The sequence below is a fragment of the Planococcus citri genome, chromosome 3 (assembly GCF_950023065.1).
Source record: "Planococcus citri chromosome 3, ihPlaCitr1.1, whole genome shotgun sequence".
NCBI classification, from domain to species: domain Eukaryota; kingdom Metazoa; phylum Arthropoda; class Insecta; order Hemiptera; family Pseudococcidae; genus Planococcus; species Planococcus citri.
Genome location: NC_088679.1, coordinates 40606226 through 40625546, shown reverse-complemented (window position 1 = coordinate 40625546; position 19321 = coordinate 40606226). Strand labels below are relative to the sequence as shown.

Below are 19321 nucleotides of genomic sequence, written 5' to 3'. Positions count from 1 at the left end.
TACTAAATAGGTACTTAATTTTTTTCTCTTTCAAAAGAAAAATTTTGGTCATCGAGTAGGCATGATTTTCACTCTGAAGCCTTGAAACATTGTGGGATGGCAGACTCTTCCAAAATGTTAGTTAAAATCGAAAAAAAAAAACAAACATTATCAATTTATTGTTATAGGTACGCTTTTGATGGTTCTGAGCTAATAACGTCCAATTTCTGGATACGATAGGTACCTAAAAATTGAAATTATTTTTGCATCAAGAGTAAAGCAGTTTTTTACAGTTTAGTATTCAAAAATTTATAGCATGAAGATAAAAGCTACCTTATGTTAACTTCTCTATTTTTTTTTCTTGGTGAAAACTCTATAGAGACAAAATTCAACTACCTAGGTAGCTGCATATACCTTCCAACTCCTACGTAAACGTATAAAAACCGAAAGATCCTATTGTAGGTGTGTTATTTGAACAATAAGTAAGCTATATATTTTTTTAAATGTTGAAATGTGTTTCCAACAGATAACACAATGATAACGTGGTAAAGTTTTACGCTGAAAGAAATACAAAGCGTGTCACACATGTTGGTAATAATTACAAGTATGAATCTCACATGCTCGTACAAACCTCGAATAAAGCCTTTAAAATTTTATACCGGTAGAAAAGTTTCGCAGTTTGTAATACCGGCTGCCGCTAATAATAATTACAAGCAGTACAATATTTCACCGAATGATTTATTGCAACCATACAGTAATAAACTGTCGAGTTTGAGGCAATAATTTATCAAGTTTTAATTTAATAACGTTAAGTTAAAACTTGCAAAGAAGTTACGTACCGAGCTATAGTCGATTTAGGGTAAATAGTTTCAGTTTGTTTTTTTTTTCTTTTCAACTTACGTGTTTTTTTCCTATATTATTTACACGGTTAACGAAGTGTTGAAAAAAAATACGGGTTGTCGTTTATTTGTTGGTAACTCTGTTTATACAGGGTGTCCTATTAGATTTCTTGCATTTTTTAGGTATATTTTGGCATTTGAAGGAACAGAGGGTTTGAAAATTGAAAATTGTGTACGAAATAATTTATTCGTCTTTTACGAAATTAAAGTCTTGTGAAGGGTGCAAAAAATACATTCACTTTTTTGCTCAAATCCTTCAGAAGAAAAGGTAGACAAATTTTTTTATCAATTCTACTGCTCCCAATCTTAAAAAATTGATTTATTAGCAGAACTGTGGTCCCTTCCAATGCCAAAGTACAAATAAATTCCAATGTGCTGCTTCTTGTAGGTACCTTAATGTATATTTGAATCCAAGACGCAGGAGGCTGGCATTTCGTGGGTCACCCTGTATATTTTAACCAAAAGCGAAAAAATACTCGACTATCGTATATTTATATGGTTATTCGTTACGATAAAATGTGAATAGGAAGCATAAATTGGCGCGTTTCATGCTACGAGAAATTAGACATTGCGTTAACAGCGTCTATACAGTTGTTCTTGTTCGTTCGTTTCTAAAATGTCGAGTAAGCCTATCTAATCCTATATTCCGCCACTTTCTCGTTTCGTTTTTCTGGCGACCCTGTAATCTGACCGCGAATTCCCTGGCGTTGTTTCGAGATTCGACCTCAAAATCTAAGTACGACATTTTTGACTCTGTTAAATACTTCGCATAATAAAAGGAAAACTCAAGATAAACATGAAACGAAGGGTTTATTTAATACCTATGCAAATAATCTGGTGACGAATTAACGAATTTCGTAATTTTTCTCATATCTGCTCTTCTAGTGCACGAATTCTGTGCCAAAATGTATAGCAATTTCATATATCTTCGTGGAAATGTTTTCTCGAGCTGGATTTTGTTTTCCAATGCCAAATGAACGGCGGCTCTTGTCGGCTCATTAGCCACGCCTGATGTATTTTTCATTTTAATTGCTCGAATTTATCGATGAAGAGATGCAAATTTTTCACGAATATTTTCCATCGAAGTAATTGTGTATTGACTGCGGTAAAAAGTACTAATTGCGCATTTTTTTCTCACTTACCTACCTAGGTATGTAATCAGTTTCAAATTTTTGTGACTTGTGGAAAATTACGTAGGTATTTCACCCAATATAAATAAAAATTTCTAGAAACTGGATGAGATTCTTTTAGGATGGAAAATAAACATATCTACCACCGCTAAAAAAAAAGTCCGCTATTGAGTGTAGGTAGAAATATGGTGAAAGGTAAAGTTTGTTTTTAAACACCTGTTCCTTATTGGAGTTGAAAAAAAACTGCTGTATTTCACTCGACAGGCATTAGGCGTTTCAAATTCAATATCAAGAGTTGGTTGTTTTCCTACAAAGCCACAGATTCCATTTCGTCAGATCTTTATTATAAATTTCCATTTCAATTAGAAACGTAAAACATTCGATCACCCTTTTCCTAAGAGGAAACTTCGTTTATCAAACAAACGTGGCCCGAGTACATTTAAATCCAGTTTTCCTCGGTACCTATTTTAAAAATTCACGACACGAAATCTTATCTCAAGTAGCTCATAATGTAATTTAGTTTTGTAGTAATTTTTTACGAATGCCGAGACATACGAGATAAATTTTTATTCGATTTACTCGACCGTATAGATGCTGACCTTACAATTAGATGTCCGGTTTATGAAATTGTACGTTTTAAAAATTTCTATTCGCTCCGAAGCGTTTTATCGATTTCACATGCCAGTGGTGTGCTTGACAATTTCGGCTAGATGATATCAAAAATTGAAAAAAAATGACCGAAAAAGAAACGTCGATGTTTTACTGAACGAGACAAAGAATTAGTCTGTCATCTTAGGCATCTAAAAATTCTGAATTATTGATTATTTGTTTCGTTTTGGAATTGTTTTCAACTTCTGATTCGAGCGCTTATTAGCTATATTTTCGCTGGGCCATCTTTGATATTGAATATAGGTACCTTCCACTGACAAGAACAACAAGAATCGAAATAGATGAAAAAAAATCAATCGAAAATAAACATCGGCATTTTGGTCTGGTGGTGTATTTCCGGATGATCTTTCAATTTTTCTTTGTCGAGTATAAAAATTTCTCTACAAGTTGTGATACTGATAGAGTGAGATTGGTATTAATTGGGATAATGGGAAATTCTTATAATTCCTATTTACGTAATTGAGTCAATAATTATTCCTTAGGGAAGAAATAATTACCTTGCCATGGATAGCTCAGATAATAGGAGAGGTTTCAATATATACCATCTACTCTTCACATTAATCATTCTAAAGTACCAAATCAATACACACACATTCAACACAAGTGTTAGTTATGTGATTTATTGATATTAAAGAATAATAAGAAAGTACACTTTAAGGGTTAATCGAGTATAAAATAATTTGTAAGATTATTTTATAATACTAAATACAAGCTCTGTCTTCTACCTTACAACACGTGTTATTTACTAGAATAATTTTAACAATAATGATAAGTGCACGCTTATTAATTATTAATTAGCGATGAAGTAATATAACTTTAATGGAAATCAGAGTAATTACTTACTCATAACACTGTAGTCACTGTATGCATTTTCTGCATCGACTTTTAAGTTAACATAGATGACTACTCATACGCAATATTAGGCCACTGGTTATGTCGCCAACTTGGTCAATTTCAAACTGGGAACAAACACATCTGCGCATGCCTCAAGAATTTATGCTCCGCTCGTCGCTCGTCCTCATCTTCGTAAACCATAACCAGACACACCACTACTAACACCACTAAACCACTAACAACAAAATACACACACACATTTACTAACACATGCGCAGATGCATTTGTTCCCAGTTTGAAATCGACAGAGTTGGCGACATAACCAGTGGCCTAATATTGCATTTATGAGTAGTCGTCTATGTTAAATAAAAGGTTGATGATTTTCTGCCTCTTTCGCCGGTGTCCCCAATAATAGACAACGTCGACAGAAATGTATTACACAAAGTATCTATTTGACGAGAGATAATTCCAATGGCTAGCAGGATCGGAGATTTATCCAATGTACCGCGATAATTAGACATTTAGAAAAACTATCACGTTGTCAGCACAAATTATCCACTGAATAAAGTGGGCAAAGACAGGAAAGAGGGGCGGAGGGGAAAGCTCCGCTATCTATACATCTATAAGCTGACGAAGAACCAGCCGCCGTGGATGGCCGAAACTAATAAGTAAGGCTGCTAGTCAGAGATCCGATGCACGAGCCTTCGAGCTACGAGCCGCGGATCTATAAATACCAAATAGAATTCTCACGTTACCATACTTCCAGTATAAGTAGGGAGATATTAATTTAACCATCACTGAGGCGATGAAGGCATAATTCCTCATATCAATACATTATCTATATTTTAGTGTTTGAAAAGAAGTTATAATCATAATTATTTGAAAAATAATTTTTACGAAATTTGAAAACATTAATTATTATCGGCAACACTTGATAGGTAGGTAAGGTACCTAAAATCAACAACTTTTTCCAAGTTTTGAAGAGTCTGACGAATGAAGCTCCAAAAAGTCAGAAACTGTTATGAATTTTTAGGATTCGAATTCGGAACAACCTCTCCTTCCTCCCGTGGATCCAAAAACAAGCTTAACTTTCAAATGAAAATCCACAATTTATTTTAAAAGAAATTAAAATAACCAAAGAGTTGTTCATTTTCTTAAAGTGGTACATTTTTTGTGTTCATTAAATTGAACCTGACTGTAGAAATGATCAATTTCACCAAAAATAATTTTTTTGTAAAGTACGAATGTTTTCTCCCGAAAACCCTCATAATTTCAGATTGGATAACTAACTATCTCTATCCGTCCTTCCGAGGAATATGCTATTTGAAATTCCCTCTTAAAAATTCTCACAATGGCTCATAAAACGAGAAAAAACACGATGAAAAAGACCTCCTAAAAAATACCCAGCCATAATGAACGAGATTTTTTGACTTTTGATTGGGTAAAAATTCTGTTAGCTCGTTTGTATTCAAATTTTAACACGTTTTTACCTTGACAGCCGCGGCAAAAAAGCAACGGTACAATATGAATGCGTAAAAAGAGGATCTCCGGTAGGCGAAAATTTTAAAATTAGGCTTCCTATAACGCCGTTCAATTTCCATAAAGCGACATCGTAATGATGACTGAAGAAAAGAAAGCGTAAATTGAAGAGAGAATAAGATAACAGAAACTATTTTCAAGGCGACGAAAAGCAGAAGCAAGAAAAAGTGCTTTTTCACGCGGAAATTTGATATTTAACTTGGAAGCTATCGGCTTTGAAGAAAGAATATTCTCTAAATGATGTCGTCATTTGCTTTTGTGTTTATTTTTTCTTTCTACCCGTCGTTTTAAAGTTTCAAGTAACATAATCAAAAAATTCTTTCTGAAATTATCTCGCTTAAATTAATAACGCCGACTTAAAACCAATCTACAATGTCAACGTGTCATCTTCTCTCGGACCATCGTTCGATTTTTGTCAATTGTATAGACACTTCAGTCGTCCATAGCGTATGGAGAGCGAGAGGGAAAAAAAATCTTGCGACATGAAAATGATTCCGAGTTGATATTTCTTTTTGTTTGCATTGATACATAAAAACTTTCTCATGCTTCTTTTTCACTCGTAAAATATCCTACGTAAAAGTCACACGCACAAAAGGATTATATACGGATTTTACTTTGAGATGAAAATCGCTCCGTATATTTTTTATTTAACTTGTCAAAACAGCGTGAAATGTCAATGGCTTATTGTTTGTGCCTACTGTATTTTTTTTTTTTTTTTTGGGTCTGTATTTTCTTTTTCAACGTTTCGGGTCTTGGTTATGTATTGTTTTGTCGTTTTTCTCTGGCTAATAACTGAGTAGTTGAGTGAGCTTGCTGCCTACTGTCTCACAATAGTTAATGAAGAGATATCTACTCGTTGTGTTTTTTAATGATCTGTGCTTCCGATACGAATGGTTATAAAAGAGATTGAAATTGTGAAGTGTGATTGAAGAATACAATTTAAAAAAATACATTTCGCATACTTTAGGGTACCTATTTAGAGATGTTTGTAGACCTGAAATTTTTAATAGGTCGCTGCAACAAATACGTTTTTATTCATCTTCCTTTCCGTAAATATACGTACCTGGAAGGCGAGTTGTACGCGATCATCGTTGCTATTGTGAAAATAGCCAGAAAATCAGGTATGGGCTATTTTTCTCTCGTGAAGAAAATTTGATAAAAACGTGAGAAACGTTTCTCGTGCTCGTTTTTCATTAAGAAAACTTGTGCAACCCAAACAACACTGGCTGAATATAAAAAATAAAGCAGACCTCTTCACATCACCAAGACTTTCGCTAAGACAGAAGCTTTTACAGTCGTCATTTAACGGTACATTTAAAATTTTAATTTCGTTACTGTATATAGTATACTATAAGTACATATATATAGTGAAACATCTAAGAATCAAGTTGCAATAAAAATTAAACGTATAAAATGAAATTCGCAATTAAACTTTCTGCAAACGTTATCCCTTTTTCAATTCAACATTAAGCGTTAGGCGTACACTCTAGACGAGTTAACGTTGCATGAAAATAAATTCATTTATCTGTGAAGTGTAAAAACTTTTAAAGAGAAACGTCTTTTCAATTTTTACGTACATTACTATTTGTACTTGGGTGATATTCGATTCGATTGCGAGTCAATTTTTTGCATCGTATAATGCAATCGGACTGGATTTTTTCCACTTTAATTGCATTTCTACTAATTCGAAATAGGCATAGATTCTTTCAACATGTAACCGTATTTGTACTTTTATTCTATCGATGTAATGAGTAGGTAATCGAAGTGAAATTAATTTTCATCAAGTCAATTGGGACTAACTGACGAATAAAAAAAAGGCATTTTAGTCAAACTGAGATTGATCATCTTATACCTGCGATTGCGATGGGGAAAAAATGTTACCCATTGTTGAAAGAAAATCGAGAGGTTTAGAAATATGTATTCAGAAGATGTTAAATATACAAATTCCATCGTTCGTGGGTATTGAAATAAATAAAAAGAAACGCAATCTTTCCTGTAAATAGTAGATATTGATAAAATATGAATAGCAAATTTATTTTATAATAATTGCAAATTTATATCGAGAACAAAATATAAAAAAACAATTATCATCTCGAGCAACTCCATTCTACGAAATTCATTATTTAAATTTACTTCAATTGAATTTCAACGATGGACGAAATTTTTCATTGCTGAGAATTCTGTCGTATCGTATCATCAGTGACGCTGCTTTTTATTTCCTTTTTAGCTTTTAATCTGAATTTAAAAGCCCGAATAATAGAAAATGGAGTACCATACAAATAATGGCTCACTTACCTGTGTTTTTTCTTCCTTTTTTGAATATTAACTTCTTTATTATGCTGTATTGAGAGCGAACTTTTGGAGCATTTTATTGCCTAAATGATTAGTGTTTTCAAATCATAAGTTCGCTTTACCCCTTCTCCTCATCCCGATATCTGAATCTGTATAGCACTCGTCCGTAATTCAAAGAAATAGGCTTCTTGATTTGCTTGGTTGAGAAAGTAGCTCTCAAAATACATTTCATTTTTCTTGCTCTCTTTAGTAATTTTTAAATTTTTCAACAGTGGCATATAGCAATTTTAATTCTCGACAGTTCTTCGAAACTCGAGAAAAATATTAATATTTCCATGAAATGTCGATTATAGTGACGTGTTTCTGCTCGTTTCTCTGATGGAAGCTTCTCTTGGACCTCAATTTTTTTAGTAAAATCATTTTTGACAGTTTTCCGTTTTTTTCTTTTCCAATGTGGAAAAATCGGTTTAATCAAGCTGGTGAAACATTCACCATATCTTTCCAAGATCTTAACCTTGACCATACTTCTGTGCTTCCCCTTCTCTACTCTTCAATTTTCAGCCAAAAAAGGCAAATATGTATCTCCTTTTCAATAAAAACATTTATTCGATAAAGTTTGCCTTATTAAAATTACTGAAAATATCGCAGACTAACGCTATTTGTTAAACTTTAATTCGTATCATACAAATTATCGGTTCAATTCTCAAATGAATAGGGATCTGTTTACTGTATCACAATGTTGAATTAATAATTTGAAACGTATTTTTTTCCCACGTTGGAGATATAAAATAGGTACTACCTACATATAGTTTACAAACCAGCTTCTTTTTTTCTCTGTCGAGTCATAATGTTTAGTAAATAAAACTTCGCCACTGAAATTTTATTTTATACTTACAAACAGTGCGCGTTGAAAACGAGAAGGAAAAATTAAATTATCCCATTCGACGAATAAAACTATTAGAAAAGTTTTGCAATTTCATTTAAATGCCTATCAAATTTAAATCAATGTTACGAAAACTTGGCGAATCATTTCAATCATAAAAATCCATTAAAAAGCAATGTTGGTAGAATAGATTGTTTAGTAATGAGATGCAGTTTCACATTTCTACGAAATTATAAATATTTTATGTATAGTTAGGCTGGATGAAGATTGAGAGGCGAAAGAGAAGATTTAAGAAGTAACAGCTCTTATTAAGGGTCCATTTAGATAGGATATTATTATGCTATTTCGATTATCTTCGGTTGGTATAGTTTCTGAAAGCGTTTCCCCGAGTTTCAGTGATTCTTATTTTTGTTTGGTTGGTACGTATTTTGCCTCAATTCGTATGTTTGGCATTTTAGGATAATAGTACATTGAATATCATGGTGTATTTTTTTCAAGCAGGGTGTATTGTTTGTTTGGTCAAAACCATCCGAAAAATCGACATGTTTTGTATGCTAAATCAAACTTTTTTTTGAACTTATTTTACTTTTATAATTGCTAATTAATTTCAATACTTACATGGATTTTTCGAATTTGATTTTAATAACTTACTTTCCGATTATAAAGCAGCTTTTGTAAAATCTCAAAATTGAAAAAATTTTCTTAAAATGTCAAACGCAGGGTTTACTTATTTGAATATTCGCCAGCCTCGTAAACCTAACCTGCTGGTTTTGTTATCAACTTTTTTTTTCTAAATTTCACATTGACATTTGGCATTTTGAGCAGTACACCCTACAAAACGTTTTTCAATCGGTAGGTATTGAAGAAAAAAAGCAAATAATTTTTTCCAACATTGTTACCATGGAGATGAATTATTGGGTTTAAGCAATTAATTCTTGAGAAGATTAAAGCCAAAGGGTTGTTGGTAAGATAATTATGTAATTACGGACGATTGCAGGGCGAAAAAATTTAATTATAAATACTTTTACTCGAAATCCCCTATTTGTCGTATTAAAAATCGTTTTACTATGCTCGACGATATAGTAGGTACGTTTCTCCTTATACATATTAACTTATTTGATGACGTGACGACTTGATGATAATGATGTTTGACTTTTCGTAAATAGGGGTTCAAGTCTTGAGTTAATCATAAACGATCGTTCTTTCATTTTTCCCCTTCAATAAAAACAGATATGTGTACTTACAAATAATGCAGCAACTCTTCAGTCAATATTGAAAGTATACCTATTCGTTAAAAAGTAACTTCATTGCCAGATTCGATTGAAATTCCTATATTTCTTTTCCTCATTTATTCATTTCAAATGAGTAGCATTCGTGTAGGAAAGCTGAAAAGCACGATGTAGTAGAAAGAACACGAAACAAGTTTTGTATCCAGTTCCTTTTTTTTTTCAAATTCTGATTGAATTGACCCTTATCAAACCAAAAAAAAGAATCGATTCGCTTTCGGAACTATCCCTACGGACTCGAAGGCGTGAAATTACCCTTAGTCGAGTTTCCTCAAAATTAACCCAAAACTTTCTCTGTCAATTTTATCGATAAAATACGAAGATTCAGTGACATTGCGTTCACTTTTTCGTACCTACTCGTATTTTTCAAATTTTTTCCGACTCTCCCTCCTTTTTTCTTCTCATCTTCTGAAATCATTAGTTCGTTTTATTTGCTTTATTTAGGCTACATAATAGGTAAGTATATATTTTTTTCCTTTTTATTTTTAGTAAAATTTCGAAAAAATTAAACGAATAAAGCTTTTTGTAAAAGGGATTCAAGTTGACTAAAAATCTCTAATTTTTTCTACATTTCAAGTGCTAAAATGCCTTTTTCGAATTTTGGTGAATTTTTGAAACTCAAATTTAGGTCAAAAATGAGGGGAAAAAATCAAAACTTTACCAAATTGACCAAGAAAGCTGAAATTTGAGATATACCCTATTTTAAACCTGCCAAATCGATTGGAAACTGTTTCAAACCGTTTTGAGCAGTTTCGGAGTCTCCAGCAGATTTTTGAAACTCGAGAAATTCCTACAAAATTTCATCAAATGGAGTTGGAAAGCCGAAATTCATTCTGAAATCTAATTTCAATTCTCTACGAAGTCAACTGCAGGTGTACTTCAAGTCGTTTTGGAGCCTTCGGCGACCTTTTTAAAATTACTGGAGCCTCCAGTAGATTTTTGAAACTTGAAGTTTCTTCATAATTTCATCAAATGGACATGGAAAGCTAACATTTACTCTGCACTCCAATTTTAACACCCTCTGAAGACAACTTCAAGTGGGTGTTCAAGTCATTTTGAAGCCTCCAGCGACGTTTTGAAAAATACTGGAGTCTCCGCCAGTTACAACATTTTATCAAATGGAGTTAGAAAGCTGAAATTTACTTCGTAAACCAATTTCAATACGATATGAAGTCGAATGCCTGGTGGTTCCAAATGATTTTGAAGCTTCCAAAACGACATACAATCTTTCCAAAAGTCGCTGGAGGCTCCAAAACGACTTGAAATCCACCTGCAGTCAACTTGACGGTACAGGGCCGACTCTTTTCGTAGGGTATTGAAATTAGTTTGCAGAATGAATTTCGGCTTTCCATCTCGATTTGATGAAATGTCGGGAAATTCCAAGCTTCAAAAATCTACTGGAAGCTCCAGTAATTTTCAAAAAGTCGCTGGAGGCTCCGAAACGTCAAGTGCTCAAACTCGATTCAAAAAAATTATAACGTTTCAATGGCAAAAATGTAAAAAAATGTGGATCTTCTTCATCAACGTTGCCAGGTAGAAGTTGGAAGATTTATCTCGTCATGACGTGGAATTGATAGCATGATTGAAATCAGACTCATTAAATTTACTCCAATTGGAAATTATGGATTAATACAAATCGTGTTAACAAATTTTTAAAGCCAAATAAATGCCTAACTCGACCATTTGTACGTTGATATTCCTACCCTACGTGCTTAATTTATTAAATCATCAAATTTCTCGATGAAATAATACCCATCCGTTGAAATATTTGGATTTTCCTAAAAGAAAGATAGCATAATATAGATTGGAAATTACACGAAATAAACATAGACCTTTGCTTGTCGATTTGAATGAATTTGAGAAATGACGTGATAATTTTGATCGTCGAGTGTAATTTGTTTGACGTGTACGATTCTATGGAGCTAAAACGTTTAGAAACAAATTCGCTATCATTTATGGTGCCGGAAAACTACTTGTCATTTGGTCTGGTTATCATCTCGGTGATGATGATGTTGATAGCGACGGAGTGGAGGGGAAAGGTCGCGGTATGGATGCGGATGCGGATGCGTGTGTTTGCGGTTTTAGAGATAGACGTACTCGTATATCTAAGGAGAATTGACTGAACCTCTTTTTCTCTAACCTGTTCCATACGAAAGGCGTCGATCAATCATTTGGATTCCATCCGAAACACGCGAAACTTGTATTAAAACTTCAAATTGAAGTTTTCTGTACGTGACGTATATGTACGTCAAATACAACAGTAACAGAAAAAATTGCTTTAATATTCGAAAGAAGAGAGCTTTATTTTACTCGCGAGCTCGTGTCGTTTTACACATATCGTCGTCGCTTACTTCTCGCCAAATTATTACCTTTATTTTAGAATCGCGATCGTACAGATTTCTACACGAATGTCGATTCTAAGTGGAGTCGTTTATTTACACCTACTACCTACTCACCCACCGTGCCGCACCTACCAATCTATGCATCTAGAAGATGAACGCGGTGCCAGCAACGCGATTCTCCAAGTTCGACGTTAATTTTTAAATACTACCAAAGCTTTGTTATATCTTCGATGAAGTCGAACCGATGTTGTGCAAAATTTTATTACCATAGATGCCTGTTTTACGTATGTAAATAATATAATGACGTACGCGCATACGTTTTAATTCGCGTTTCTAAATTTCTAATTTGAAATTCTAGTGTTTTGATTGTGCTCGAGGAACCCATTGTGCGGGTTTATTTGCGAAATTCACACGATACCGAGAAAGGTATGCTGATTCGGTTGTTACAGTGTATTTTTTTTTAATTTTTTGCCCGAAGGATTCGTTAAGTAGATGCCTGTACAGCTACCGACGCTTTGAAAATTCTATATAAGCTTATTTCAAAAAGAAAACCTTTGACGATTTTTTTCTTTATAAGGTTCATTTCTGTTTTATATTTTTACGGGCTTACATGTTGAAAATCAGTTGACATTGAAAAAAAAAAGCCTAAAAAATAGGGTTGCTTAATGAATGGCGGAGACCTTGTCACGTGCGTCGTGATAAACCAGGCTTTGGAGAATTACCGAGAAAAATTATTTGAAAAGGATGCTCGTGGCTAAATATAGTCGACTATCATCCCATCTCTTTAAATGCGATCAAAAAATTGTTTATCGAGGTGAACTTCGCCCGAGAAATTTTTTCCCCATTCGTTGGAACTTGGAATTTACAAAAAGAATCTCACGACCCTGTAAATTTTCTCCGATTTATTCGACGAATTTTCACGTATTTTCAAATTTATCCATGCATCGAGACTAGCATTTCAATGAATTTTTCCACCGTTCTTTGATATGCTTTTAAGCTCCCTCACAGCCCCAATGAGTCAATCCCATGTTCAGTGGTATTGATTCTATAATTAGGTACCTATTGATCTTTTTGATAGAGATTTCTCGGAAATAACGATCTAGAAGAGTATTTGATGAGATATTATTCTTGTTTCGAAGTAACTTGATGCCAGAGGACAAGGGGACAAGATTTTTTATGAAAATAAGCATTACTATTATTAGCATGGCGAGTTTGAAGGAATTTTAAATGACAACTTTTGAAAAAATTATCGAATTTTTATTTTAAATAAATTATACAAACAAGCTACAGAAATACAAAATTCTTTAAAAAATATGTTAGTAGAGTATAAAATTCAATTCATAAGAAATAAATATTTTTGGAAAATTGTAAAAAAAAGTTGTTGAGCGATCTTGATAAATCGAAAAATCAACTTTCTGATTCATGTACTTAATGCGTTGGAGTTTTTGGAGTATATTTTCGGAAAACTGTGCCTATGTATTTGCATTTTGTTTTTCTTACTTACCATTCCTCCCTCCTTGCATATTCTTGCAAACAGAAGATTTAATTCTAAATAAAATGACTGTTGACCACGGTCTAGCTCGAGAGTGGCTACACTGACCTCACATTTATACATCGCAACCGTAACATAAACGTAATTAAATACCTACTTCATCTTTTTTCACGAATTAAAATAAACCACTTTTCGTTACATGAACTATGGAATGATTGTTTTTCTTCGAGGATAATATAAAATATTAATTTAAAACCTTATATTCTGGGTAGGTATTTACTCAGTCGCGTATTTAAAACTCGATTTACTCATTTTGGTTTCAGCAAGTTTTGTCAATTAGAAAGTTTACGAAGTTTATAAAACGTTTTTCATCTTATTTTATTTTCGATGCCGTCATTTTTAACTTTTCCGTTTGAGTCAATTAAGTTATTTTATCATTCAGCATTGCGCAAGAAGCAAACAGCAAACCCCCCAAGAATGGCACGCTTAACATTCTTCACACAAAGTTGTAGAAAATTAATAAGCTGCTAGCTGGTTTTCTTTACAGAGTTTTTATTTTCTTAATACTTTTATTTTTATTTTTCTCAACGAGTACATAATAATCCGAAAGCGAACGCAATATTCTATTTGTTTAATGGAGATTTTATGGATGTTTTGTGCGTGGTTCGTCCGCTCTGGCATACAGCCACCTATATGTTAATTAATCTTTAGCTCCAAGACCCGCCGCCAACCCTTTCTAATCTAAATTCCAAGCTCCTTAATTATACCAAAGTCGGAAACAGAAACCGGCGTAGAGCTTTTTTTTTTAATCGTTTCCTCGTTATAAATTATCTAATAATGAAAAAAACCTTTCGCGATATGAAAACGTCGAGATTATTAGCGGTTGCCGAGTTTTAAATAAAATTCGCATCGCCGCTGTGTAATATAAGGGAAAAAACGCCGCTGTCGAGGTTCGATCAATTTGACCGAAATTTGTTTCCGTGTAGACAAAAGGGTTTCGAGTTAAGGTTTATGTCTGGTAAAAAAAGTTGCAATCATTGTTTTAATACCAGATTACATAGGTAGGTAAGTGTATAATAATTATTGTTTCCGCGGATGCGAAACTTGGCGCTGAAAAGCGTAATTAATTGAGCTGCGAAGTTTTAATTATTTAACAGCTGCTTACTTTTCATCGCGTTACTGGATGTATGCAAATTTCGATGCATTCCAACAACGTTGGAAATTTTTTGATGTAAGCGTTGAATAAGTAGATAGGTGAGTCACAGATGAAGCAAGTTTTAAAATGTAAATTTTTTTTAAGTGGGGAAAATTATTGTTTGAAACGAAAATATTTTCATATGTTCAAGAAATTTATGGATTTGTTTCGATGTTAAAAAAAACACACACATATAAAAATAAAAAACATTTTACTATAGCAAAAACAGTTGAAAAAAATATGTTTGAAAATGTTCAAGAATTGAATTTGGATTCCCATGTACTTTTGAAGATGAAGAACAAGTGAATTGGGTGAGTAATTGAATTGATAGTTCTAGTCACTTTTTACGACACGAAAATGAGTTTCGTGTAGGAACGTTTTTTCTATTCCAAAATTCATGCTCAAACCGCAAAAAGATCAGTTCGACTATTTTTTTTTTTTTTTTTTTTGAAAACTTGAACTTATTGTTGATAATTTTTTTTTAAATTTTCATTGAACTTTCATTTTTGCGATGCTTTATTTTAATTTGATCCAAGTTTCCTGCAAAAATAAATCAAATTTGAAATTCGAAAATTTGCTTGAAATTGAAAAATGAAATTCGGCATGTGAAATTTGACCTGGCGGTGTATTTTTGTGCGCACTTTCCATTTTTATATTTTGTCCTGTTTCAACATTTTTTTGTTGGTTTGGATATCGCTGTGATGAAGATTAGCCAATTTCAACCTTATTTTTCTCTTTTTAAAATTTGATTACATTGAAACAAAATTGTTGTAAAATACCCAGAATTGAAAATTGTGTTCACTTTTTACCCCCCAGTACCCCGCCTTTTTGTAATTTCACGTTTTCAATATTAAAGATGGACAAAACTTAAGTAAGTACGACGACAGATAAAACCTAATTTGCAGATTTTTCCACCCAGCTAAGAAATCTAGTTCTTGATTCTAAAATTAATTACATATTTGAAACCTTGGGGAGGTCATGGGGAGGAAAACTCTACCACGTCGCCCGATTTGAAATTAATGAATTTGATTCCCTTACATCGTGTTGAAGTTAAAAATGTTTCAAGTTCATGTAACTTTTTTCTAATGAAGAAAGGAGGGGGGGAGGGGGTTTGCACACCAAGTTTTTTCTTCATCGCTCTCAGAATTAGTTGTAAAATTTTGAAAATTTCATTTCTCAACGAGCAGTAGGTACCTACTGTGAGAACATTTATTCCCGAAGGCGTGTTGTGAATGAAGAAAATTGTCTAAATTCGTAACCTTTTGAGATCAGGCATTTAAACTACATACTTGATTGTAAGCTGCGTAGCTTTTTCTTCTTGGTAGTGAAATGTTCTTCAATGAACATGAAAAATAATTTTCGGTATTTTTTTTTTTCATTTATATGAGAATTCTTTATATTTTTTAATCAATTTTTTGTAATGGGATTGGCACCACTGCATTCCAAAATATTTACTCAGTTTCAGAAATTATATCTTTCGATGTTTTGGCTTAATTATTAATACAAAATATTTGGGAAGAAAAAATTTTCAAAGCCCGAATTTACTCAACAATAAGCGATTTACAAATCTTCAACCGTTTAGTAGGTAAACCCTAAAAATGGTCTTGAGTTTCGATGGCAATGAATATGTCGACGCAGAATCTCAAATACTATTTTTTTTTTTTTTGGATCAGACCATTTTTTTCATCTCAAAATTTCTGGAGCTAAAATTATTCCCGAGTGACTTTTTAATTAAAAATAAAAGTCTCCACTGAATTTGATCAAATTCCAATGACTTTTTTTGCGATCCACCCTAATGTGCCTATACAGCTACCTATAACCCATACCTACTCGATGTAAAGTAATACCTGAATTAGGGAGGGGAAAAATCAAAAACTCATATCTACTTGATACAGTGGAGTTAGACTAGACTGCTAGAAGGAATTAATAGTATAATTTTCTCCTAAGGTGTAGTTATCAGAAATATTCCTTAGAGAAGGAATATTTGCGAAATTGCGACTACCTGACGTCCTGACTAGCTCTAGATTATGCAGCTTTATCTATGTACCTCAATGCACACAGTGAGAAGTTGCAATACTATAAATAAAGAAAGTCTTCTCGAACCAATTACCTACTTATGAGTTTTTATTACAGATGTTATGTAATACAAGTAATTGAGCAATATTATACCAACTAATTACAAGCAAGCCTATAATTAATTTGTGTGTGAGATAGGTACACACTACCTATCTACTCACTCTACGAGTAGGTAACTTGAAACAATCGCAGGAAAACCTGGCAACTTATTATAAAGCGAGGTAAAATATAAAAGAATACGTTGTAGTTGTATTCCTTTAAATTCGAGTGCTCAGGTGATTAACACACCATCACCTTCACACTCGAGGTTCAATTAAACTATGATGTATCACTAATTAATTAGTTAAGGTAAGGGCAAACGCAACGCCAGTAAAAGAATTAAACGATTACCTTAGCAGAAGAATGTTCATTTTGAAGACTGTTCATTTTGACCATCTCTCCCTGGCAACCCCCAATAATAGGCTCAACAATGGCTATTGTTTCGAAAGGCGACAATCAGCGAACATTTTTGTATGATGGGTCTATCTCTGATCGTGCGGATTGGATCAGAGATATTCCAAAAATATACCATGATTGTACCTACGCCGATTTACAACTTATCACGTTAGAAATACTAATTAACCATCTAAGGATGGGTACATCATAATTTAGGGAGTATGGAACTAGCCATACCAGCATTGTACATATTCACTCTGACGACATTGACCAGGCGAGCTTGAGATACCTTGACCAAGTGATTTCTCTAGGTTCATGATTCTTGCAACGAGGCTCGGATCGCGAGTACATTATATGTACGTAACCTACTCTCTAAATTTGAAACAGTGAAATTTCACTGATTAGCAGTCACGACATTTTGGCTTCTTAAAAGCAGTAGTTTTTTACTGCAAAACAGTAAAAAATTTACTGAATTAATCAATGTACAATAACCTACGCTTATGGTGAAAGTTACATTTTCAACTACTAAGGCGATCAGGGCATATCTGCTCATCACATACTGGGTGATTGAAAACTTGTGAGGCCAATAGGAACTTTTTACTGCCTAAACTACAAGGAATAGAAGGCGAATAACACTGGTAAAAATGCATAGCCAGTTTTTTTTCCTAATTCGTCAGCTGCAAAGTTGGCTAAAACACGACAAATTAGCGCATCTAAATAATGGAGAGCTCTAATGTTATCTACCAATATGACTTTGTTATCACAAAATCTCAACAAAAAGTATTGACGCCGTCAGAGGAGGGCTCGATATGTTTTGAAAATGTTTCGATCACGCAGTAATAAAAGATGTGATGTGTTGAGACAAGACAAACATACTCGTCACCTAATTGCAACGAAATGAAATAAGATAAGAGTATACTCAGCATATTGAAGTTATTATTGCATATTCTCATTTCGTTTGATTTATATGTATTTTCACTCGACGTCAACGTAAGTAGTATGGAGATGTATAACGTGGAAAATAATGCGTGGTATATTAACTAAAAATAATTGAATGTGTCAAGTTAGCAAAACTAGGCGTATAAAATACGCGAAGAAAGGGAGCAATAATGGAAAATATTTTGGCGAAGGATGAATCTCTTTGCGTAAATTTTATTCGAGAATGATACAGCAACGAGTAAGTCTAGGTACGTAGGAATACCATGCGCCAGCAGCGATGCTGGTTCTGGTAACCGTTCGCGGCATATAAAATATATACTACAGCACAGCGCTATGTAGATGGATACTATAAGGGTGTACATTAAAAAGAACAATGTACTTGTATTTTATGCGTACGTTATTTAGTTTATAAAATGAGGATTTAAACTGGTAATTTGGTTGTGTTTTTGCGCTCTATATTCTCCAACGAACAGATATGCCGGCTAAAAGGGGCTTCTTTATTGCGTTGCTGGTTTGCTATTGTTATTTTCAACTTTTTATTCCTATATAATACTTATGTACTTATCCTCGCAGTGATTATATAGCTTTACTTGTATAATATGTAAAATCGCGCGTACTTATTCAAACTATACACATCCAGTTTTACGTATAATAGCGTTAAGTAGGTATACGCGAGGATATAAGTCGAGAAATTAAATTGTCCATTAATCCGTTTTAATCCTTTAATGATTTTAAAAGTGCCAAATTACCGATGTGTTAGCATACACACGTATAGATATAGTTTGCTTTTTCTTCGTCTGCTCGTTGTTAGTAGTTTTCTTTTTGCGCGTTTCTTTTTCTAAGTATAAATTGCACCGAGATATTTTTCTCGCTCATTAACGACATGTGCTTTTTCTCGAATGAAACTATCGCGAGTAAAAGCAGGAAGATGTTTAATTGATAGCTTTATAATTACCCGTTGATATTACACACTTTACCATATCGTGGTTAAAGTTACTCCAAGTGTTCCTTTATCCTGTGTAAATGATACTTGACTAAAAGGCGTAATTTTGAAACTGAATAAGGTTCATTAATAGGATGACGTCATTATTACCGTCGTCGTTGTTTACCGAATTAACGACATAAGGAATATACATTTCCTTCGTTTACTTAACTTCGTCATTTTCTACGTTAGGTACCATCAACTGACGAGAAGCAAGGTAAACTTGATGGTACCAGCTTTACTTTTATTACAGATTATCTTTCTTCCCTCGTTGCCTCGAGTTTTTTCCCTATATTTTTGTCCCAATTTAAAAAATGAACAGATTTTTCAAGTTGGTGAAAATAACACG

General features: G+C 33.4%; 1 protein-coding gene across 1 annotated transcript in view; it reads left to right on the top strand.

Annotated features, from left to right (window-relative positions):
* LOC135841613 (neuroligin-4, Y-linked-like) overlaps nucleotides 1-19321 on the top strand; it is a 233732-nt gene that overhangs the window by 204569 nt on the left and 9842 nt on the right. The gene's annotated exons all lie outside the window — the stretch shown is intronic.